Genomic DNA, 8,830 nt, shown 5'->3' on the forward strand with positions numbered 1-8,830 from the left:
CGCCAAATGATTCTTTTACAACTGCTGTATCTATGCTGTTTGTCATCAATCATGCAAATAAGGTTATAATTTGCATAAATTATATAACGTGATCATCTCTTCCACCGAACAACAGACGTTGTAACCCCGAAAACTTAGGAGCACCAGAAAAGGCCTATAACTCTTGAGGCCTATAACTCTTGAACGACGTAACGTAGGGCCACCAAATTTTCAGGACATGATATCGACATAATATCTGACAAGTATTTGACGTTTGACGTTACGTTGACGTAAGATGACGTAATTATGACGTCATCAATCTGATTATATTGGCCGGACCCATGAAAAAGGTATTCTCAGAAAACTTCTATTTAAACTACAAAAATGTAACACAAAGTGCAGATAACAGAATGATAATGTTTATTACTACTTGTATTGCCAATAGCAACATCTATGACGTCAAAATGATGTCATAAAATGACGTCATGCACATCTAAGATACGAGTTAGGCTCCGCCATATTATATCCACCACCTTCAATTTTTTTTTGCAACAAATAATCACAAAAGGTAATGGAAATAGACTAAATTCATTCATTTAGATGGTTTATGATGAAAAAATACCAGGTAGTTACAAATTTGAAGGGATAATTAGCTTGTTATTCTTGATCTGGCCATACGGTCCGCCATCTTAGATTTTGGGCCGATGACGTCATCAAATTAGCATAATGTATGCATATATAATTATGAAAGATATGCTAAATAATATAAGATTTTATTTATGTAACAAAATAGCAGTAATATAGCAAATAAATGTGAAAAATACGTTGTTAGAAGCAAAAATAGTGATTTTTTGCAAAACTGCCTGTCAACAAACGGTTACCATGGCAACAAGAAAAAATGGAAAATTTGTCAAACTTCGTAAAATTGTTGCCAACAATATTTTATGAAAACTCACTAAATTTGGTGGCTTTAGCGTAAGGCGTTCTGACGTTATAGGACATCAAAGTTGGCTTAGGCCTCAAAAGCCCCCCCCCCCCCGTCTGAATAGGGTTAAATATCCTTTCCACTAGGACGGCGCTCTCGCTGCGCTCTCTCTGCGATCTAAAATTTGACAGATCACTCAACGACTTGTATAGAAAAGAAGCGGATCTTTTTACACCTTGTGTATATTGTTGTCTTATCAGTCACACATTTACGTTTTGTATTATATACGCAGCGTGAAAGCGAAGGTTACACATATCCTATTTAGTTCGCAGTGAGAGCGAAGCGCAATCGCCGTCTAGTGGAAAGGGGGTCTTAGAAAATGCACTATACAAGACTTTCCTCACTCCACAAAGGTGTAAAAATGGGTACCTGACTTTTGGGTTGGGGAGGTAAAAGGCAGTGAAAGGCTTCGCCTTCCAATACCTAAGAGGCCTTACGGCCTCAAAAAGGTGTACGGGACTACCTTTACCTTTTAATGTTCATTGAAGCAATATTTTCCACCAGACCCAGGGTCTGGTGGAATATATTGCTTCAATGATCATTAAAACATCATCAAAACTAGGTATGCTGGTCATCTACGTTGAATGTAACAATTTATTTTTATTATTTATTAGCAATAAAGAAACAAACACCTTATGCTCACATAACAAGATTCTTTCTATTCCGTTTATAAACTGAAGGGTCTAAGGCACAGACGACGGCAAAAACGCAACATGTCATGCAACGGACGTAACAAGTCAGCAACCACTGGCTTCATCGGCGACGCCAAGTGTCAACAGTTCATGTACGCACAGCAGTTATAATATCTATATTGGTAGTGAAAGACTAGTTTTGTGTTAACCAAACTATTTGAAAGGATGAGTACTCATATATGATTTGGGGGACAAGTAACGTAGTCCATGAAACTAACTTCTTTCGAACATCAGATGAGGATGTAAATTCTATAAAAGAAACTAGAGTTCGGCGACCTCATACCTCCATGAAAATTTAGAGCTTTCGTAAATTTCATGCAATTGACTAACACATTAACATAATTTATGCATGGTGTTGTTCATCATTGACTAACGTACACATGTCACAATTATAAAATTCCCATCATCAATCATAAAGCGGGTTTGCAATTTTTACATAAATTATGCAAATAAGTTCCTCATTACCATATTTGGTATCTGCTTATATTCCACCTATCATAATTAACATGTGTTACATGTATTGAGGTCCAGTTATTGAAAACAGTGGAATTATACACTTTCCTCATTAATTATGCAAATTAAGTCCTCATTTGCATAACATGTATATCATTATGCAAATCTTTGCCTAAGCTACCTGCAAGCCTAAAATGCAGACAATCCGTCGTTCCTTTCTGCAGTTATCCTCTTTGGAGTGTCTTGACAAAAACCCCCTGCAGTTCCACAATTAAATGTTAGGGGGCTGAAACTTGCTCCACTTTGTTATGGCACAAAAAGCTATCTACCACCTAAATGTCAAGACCATAGCATGTCTGGAACAAGAGACACATTGAAAAAACTGCTATGATAGAATATTCTCATTAATTATGCAAATGTACTCATATTTTGCATAATTAGTATCTTATCTTGTACAACTTTGTCTAAGGTACCTACATACCAAAAATCATGAGAATCCGTTGTTCCCTTCTTGAGTTATCCTCTTCAGAAGTTTTTGACAAAAATGCCCCTGCTATCCCAAAACTAGACGCTAGGGGGCCCAAACTTATGTCACTTCTTTCTGACCACAAGAGCTATCTAATACTAAAAAATCGTGACCATAGCATGTTCAGAACACCGAGATATTAAAACCGGAAGTTGTACTGCAGTACCAAGGGGAGCCGCTAGGGGGCCCAAAATCTAATCATTTCCAGATTTCATCACGCACTACCAACACACCAAGTATGAAACCAATCCACCCAACCGTTCATGAGTTATTTTGTTTACACACACACACACACACACACACACACACAGACAAACGCGGGGTAAAATATAACCTCCATGACACTTCATGGAGGTAATTATTATTGTAAAATCCAGTAGAACTACAAATTTCTTCAGACAAACTGTCACAGACCTCCAGGACGGTTTGGTAGGATTCCTAAAATTTGACATAATGATAGTCACACAAAAACTTAATGTCTAATGTAGTTATGTAATATGTTTCCTTTGCTTCAACAGATGCGAAATTCGATGGATCGGAAGGAAAGTTTAAAGTAACGTATATTTTGGTAGTGCTATAGAATCTAAAAATAACTATCATTCCTCAGGTCACCGAGTGATTTCATCGCTAGCCAGAAACCCAACCACCTTGCTCCTGACTACAGGTTTCTACTTGTATCTGTTTCTGTATCTGTATCGATATAGCCGGTATATCCACCTTTTGGCGTAACAAACCAGCTTCTTTAGTGTTGTTGTGAATGGGTCCGGTTGCAAATGAGTTTTTCACTTGTCGGTCAGTGACGCGTTGCTCATTTATCCTTTTTCTATCAACAAGCAGTGTTTAGAAGGCTTTCGAGAAAAGCGCCCCTGTGTTTAGAAAATGTTTTATGCTACACTGAATTCCAATGTAGACTGATCCAATCGTTTCCCTTTATCAGATTTTAACCATTCGGGATAAAGTAAAGACATACAAAAAATCTAGTGCCTCAGTTATCCAAAGGAATGAAATAAAATTTTCTCTTTTTTTCATTTTCGTATACTGTGTAGTGAATTTTCTAAAGAATGAAATAGTGGACTACGTACTTCCCAAAACTACTTCTTTTACTTCTATGAATTTTGTCCGGTTCTAGCCTGACCACCAACGTTGAAGATAAAATCTTTTAAAATTTAGTACGTCTTTCGAAATTAGATATTCATAAATTATGCTGATATAATGATGTCATCGACCAAAATCCAATATGGCGGACCCTATCACCAGATCAAATATAACTAGCTTATTATCCCTTAAAATTCGTACCTACCTGTTATTTTTCAGCAAAATAGCCTATTTTCGATTGTCTGCGATTGTTTACTGAACAAACCGGACCCAAGATGGCGGACCCCAACTGGTAGCTTAAATGTGTATGACGTCATATTTTGTCGTCATTAAGATGTCGTTGACGTTGCTATTGACAACAGAAGTCGTATCAGCCATTATTCTGTTATCTACACCTGCTTTGACATTTTTTGCATACATCGAATGTTTCTTGGAATACCCTTTTTCATGGTTCCAGCAGATACAGTCACGTGTTTGACGTCATAATGACGTTATAATACGTTATAATGGCGTCAAATTACATGTTGAGCTTTTTACATCATTGTCTAAAAATTTGGTCGTCCTATGGTCGTTTAGGAGTTACAGTAGTTTCAACCGCACAAAAGCCCCCCCCCCCGCAGAGATGGACCCAAAAAGCCATGTCTGAATATGGATAACGGTAGATGATGGTCTTAGTAATACAATTTTACTGACACATCAAACAGGATTAAAAGCCTTTAAAACCTTTTTCACTCTAGGACTTACAATGGGTACCTCATCACAGGGGACCACGCGCTGACCGATGCGAACTTGGAATTAGCAGAAGTGAAGTTTGCTTCAGCCCTTAGACTGATTCACAGTATGTCTCTGTTGTCATGCATTCATTTTCATACGCTAATTTTTTTTTTACAAATGACCTAATAGTATTTCTACTAACCCATATTTTGTATGTTGTTTCTCTACTAACAGTACAACAAGGGGGGATTTCTCATGATATTGGCAGAACTAGAACTACGAAATGCCAACGTAATGGGTCATCAACGTCAGTCTTTAATTAGCAAAATAAAACATGGCTTTACATATAGCTACAACTTTGCTGAACATACAGTTATCTTTATAATTCTCCTGATTAATTTTTCTTCGATTCCTTACATGCAGATCCCAACAAACCCGATCGATGTAAAGAGGCCGAATGTCTGTCCAGACTAGGTGATGTCTACGTCAGACAAGGTAAAAAAACAAAAGAAGGTAGAAAATTCACACAGGCAGCAGCTCTGTACAACGCTGCCATGGCTAGAACAGATAGAAATAAAAACAAAGTTATGACACGTTTACAGGATACAGAGCAATGGTTTTTTCGATACTCAGCAAATGCGGAAACGTGTCCGGGTTCGTCTGATTCGGCAACAGATCACAAGAGGCAACTAGAAGAGATGAAGATGCGTGCTGGGTCTCAATTAGAAGCCATTGATAAGAGTCATAATCCATACCAATATGATGAAGATGACCCAAGGATGAGAGCAGTCGAGGAAGAGCGAGCTGAAACACTTAAAGCTTTGTTCAAGAGCATCGCTAAAGATAGACAGGGTTTCTTTCAGCACCTTGTTGACGAATGCATTGCCACACTCGGTGCTCCTCCATGTAAGTACGCTTTCATTGGATTAGGCTCACAGGCCACAGAACTGGCCACACCTTACTCTGATCTAGAATTCGCCATTCTGATTGAGGAAGGCAAAGACAATGACGACACACGGCGTTACTTCATCAACCTCACACACTACCTCCACCTGAAAGTCATCAACCTGGGAGAGACCATCCTCCCAGCCATGGCCATCCCATCACTCAACGATTTTCAATCAGAGGACCCAGAGGCAGACTGGTTCTTTGACTCTGTCACACCACGAGGGTTTGCTTTCGATGGTTTCATGCCGTGGGCGAGTAAGACACCATTTGGAAGAGACAAGACTAAGACAAAACCCTCTGTCAGCCTAATCCAGACCCCTGCCAAGATGGTGCAGTTTCAGCAGCTAGACGTTTTCCTGTCAGAAGGTTACCACTTATCAGACATCCTTAGACGTGTTGTCTTCTTTACAGGAGAAGAGACCCTGGTGAACGAGTATATGGACGAATTAGATGAATTCATTACAGAACATCTCTCACTTTATCAGTGTCGCCTGTCTGCTTTTCGAATCTTGCTGAGTAACGGGGACCGGCTGATGACCTATGGACCCACGGGGCAAATGCTAAATGTGAAAAAAGATATCTATCGTTTTCCAGGCGTAGCCATCGACTTACTAGCTCTCTGCTTTAAGATTACTATAGCTTCCACGTGGGATTTAATAGATAGACTGAAGGAAACAGGACGGATCCCGGAAGAAAATACCAACCACCTAAAGGTACTGACCAGTATATCGGCAGAGCTCCGGTTGAGAACATACATTGCTAACGGAGGGCAAGAAGACAACCTGTCTGCTCTTGCCACAATACGGGAAGATTCTGAAAGTGCCATGTCAGTATTTCAAATTCAAGATACTAAAGTACTTTTCCGGTACTACTGCAGGAATATTCCTTTGAAGAAGTGTTTACCAGATATTGTCAAAGATTCTTTACAGGTCCAACCAATAAGCGTAATATTGAAAACGCCATTTTTTGATGCATCCGATGAATGTAGGAGCCAAATAGCTAAACATCTGCTTTTGTCAGATAAATGTTTACACCATCTGCAAGCAGCATTGAACGATGCCAGAAACGACAATGTGAAACGATATCAAATGCTTGGAGAGCTTGGGATATATTGGCTGTCACACAATAATATCACAAAAGCCAAACTCTACTTTGAACAGACACTACAGATCACTAAAACCATTTATGGAGACCAAAAAGCACATCCAGACATTGCTAAGTCACTTGTTAACCTGGGGTCGTCTTGGAATAAACTTGGCGATCATGAGAAAGCAATTAGTTACTACATGCAGTCATTAACGATGTATGAAACCATCCATGGAAAGGACACGCCGCATTCGGACATCGCTTCGTCACTCAACAATCTGGGAGTATCTTGGAGTAAACTTGGTAATGAGAAGAAAGCTATTAACTACCTTGAAGAATCATTGAAGATGGATATAGCCATCCATGGAGGCAACATGGCAAATCCGGACATTACAAAGACACTTGTGAACCTAGGATCTTCTTGGCATAATCTCGGTGACCAGAAGAAGGCAATTAGTTACTTCGAACAGTCAGTAACGCTAATGAAAACAATATATGGACACAATACGGCACACCCGGATATCACATCATGTCTGAATAACCTGGGATTGTCTTGGAGTAAACTCGGCGATGAGAAGAAGGCAAAATGCCTTTTCGAACAGTCACTTAATATGAGCTATCTCATATATGGAGAGAACACGGCACATCCCGACATTTCCAATGTACTTCTGAACCTTGGCTCATCTTGGGGTATACTTGGGGCCAAAGAAAAAGAAGTTAACTACTACGAACAGTCGCTAAATATGAATTATATGATTTATGGCAACAACGCGGCACATCCGGACATTGCCAACTTACTTCACAATCTGGGATCATATTGGAATGATCTTGGCTATCATAATAAAGCAATTGGCTACTACGAACAGTCTCTGGCGATGAGGAAAACTATATATGGAGATAATACGGCACATCCGGGCATCGCCTTGTCATTACACAGCCTGGGATCAAGTTTGAATAGATTGGGCAATCAGAATGAAGCAATACGATACTTAGAAAAGTCACTGATGATTATGAAAACAATCTACGGACACGGAAAAGCTCATCCGGACATTGCTAATACACTTGACAGCCTGGGTACATCGTGGAAAGAATTCGGCGATAAGGAGAAAGCGATCAGCTACTATGAACAGTCACTAAAAATGAGGAGAACGATCTATGGATACAACACCGCTCATCCGGATATTGCGACCTCACTGGAAAAATTAGGGTGTTATTGGAGTGAAGCCGGTAATCATATGAAAGCAATTCGCTATAAAAGTCAGTCACTAGCGATGCGAAAATTAGTCTACGGGGACAACACGGCACATCCGGATATTGCTGGGTCATTTTACAACCTGGGGGTTTCTTGGAGTAAACAGGGCAATCAGGAGAAATCAATCAGCTACCACAAACAGTCATTAACGATGTACAGAACAATCTATGGAGAAGATACGTCACATCCGAAGATTGCCATGTTGCTATATGCTCTTGGGCTATCTTACGGAAAAGCCGGCGATGAGAAGAGTGCAATTGGTTACTACGAACGGTCATTAGTGATGAACAAAGCTATCTATAAAGACGGCACGGCTCATCCGGACATTGCCAAGGCCCTTTTCAGCATCGGCTTATCTTGGGGTAAACTCGGAAACGAGAAGAAAGCAATTAGCTACTACGAACAGTCATTGAATATGAGGAAAATTATCTATGGAGACAACGTGGCTCATAAGGATATTGCCGCGTCACTTCACAATCTGGGAGCATGTTTGGGTAACCTTGGCCATCAGAAGAAAGCAATCAGCTTTTACCAACAGTCACTAACAATGATGGAAAGTATACATGGAGACGACACGGCACATCCGGAGATAGCTCGGACGCTTCTCAATCTGGGATCATCTTGTCGTGAACTAGGAGATCATAAGAAAGCAGTCAGCTACTACCAACAGTCCCTAACGATGAGCAAAACAATTTATGGCGACGGTACAGCGCATCCGGATATCGCAATGTCACTTCATGGCATGGGTGTGTCATGGAGTAAACTTTGCGATGAAAAGAAAGCAATAAGTTTCTTCAAACTGTCACTTAAGATGTATAAAACCATCCATGCTGACAACACGGCACATCCAGTTTTTTCCTCATTACTTACCAACCTTGGGTCATCTTGGAGTATTCTAGGCAACCAGGAGAAAGCATTACGCTACTTCGAACATTCACTAATGCTAATGAAAATAATCTATGGAGACAATACGGCACATCCAGATGTTGCACAGTTGCTCCACAACATCGCATTAGCATGGAGACAAGCAGGTGACCGGAGGAGAGCCATTGAGTACGAAGATCAATCACGACGTATGATGAGATCGCTTAATGACAACA

Source organism: Branchiostoma floridae, chromosome 11, assembly GCF_000003815.2.
Source record: "Branchiostoma floridae strain S238N-H82 chromosome 11, Bfl_VNyyK, whole genome shotgun sequence".
NCBI lineage: Eukaryota > Metazoa > Chordata > Leptocardii > Amphioxiformes > Branchiostomatidae > Branchiostoma > Branchiostoma floridae.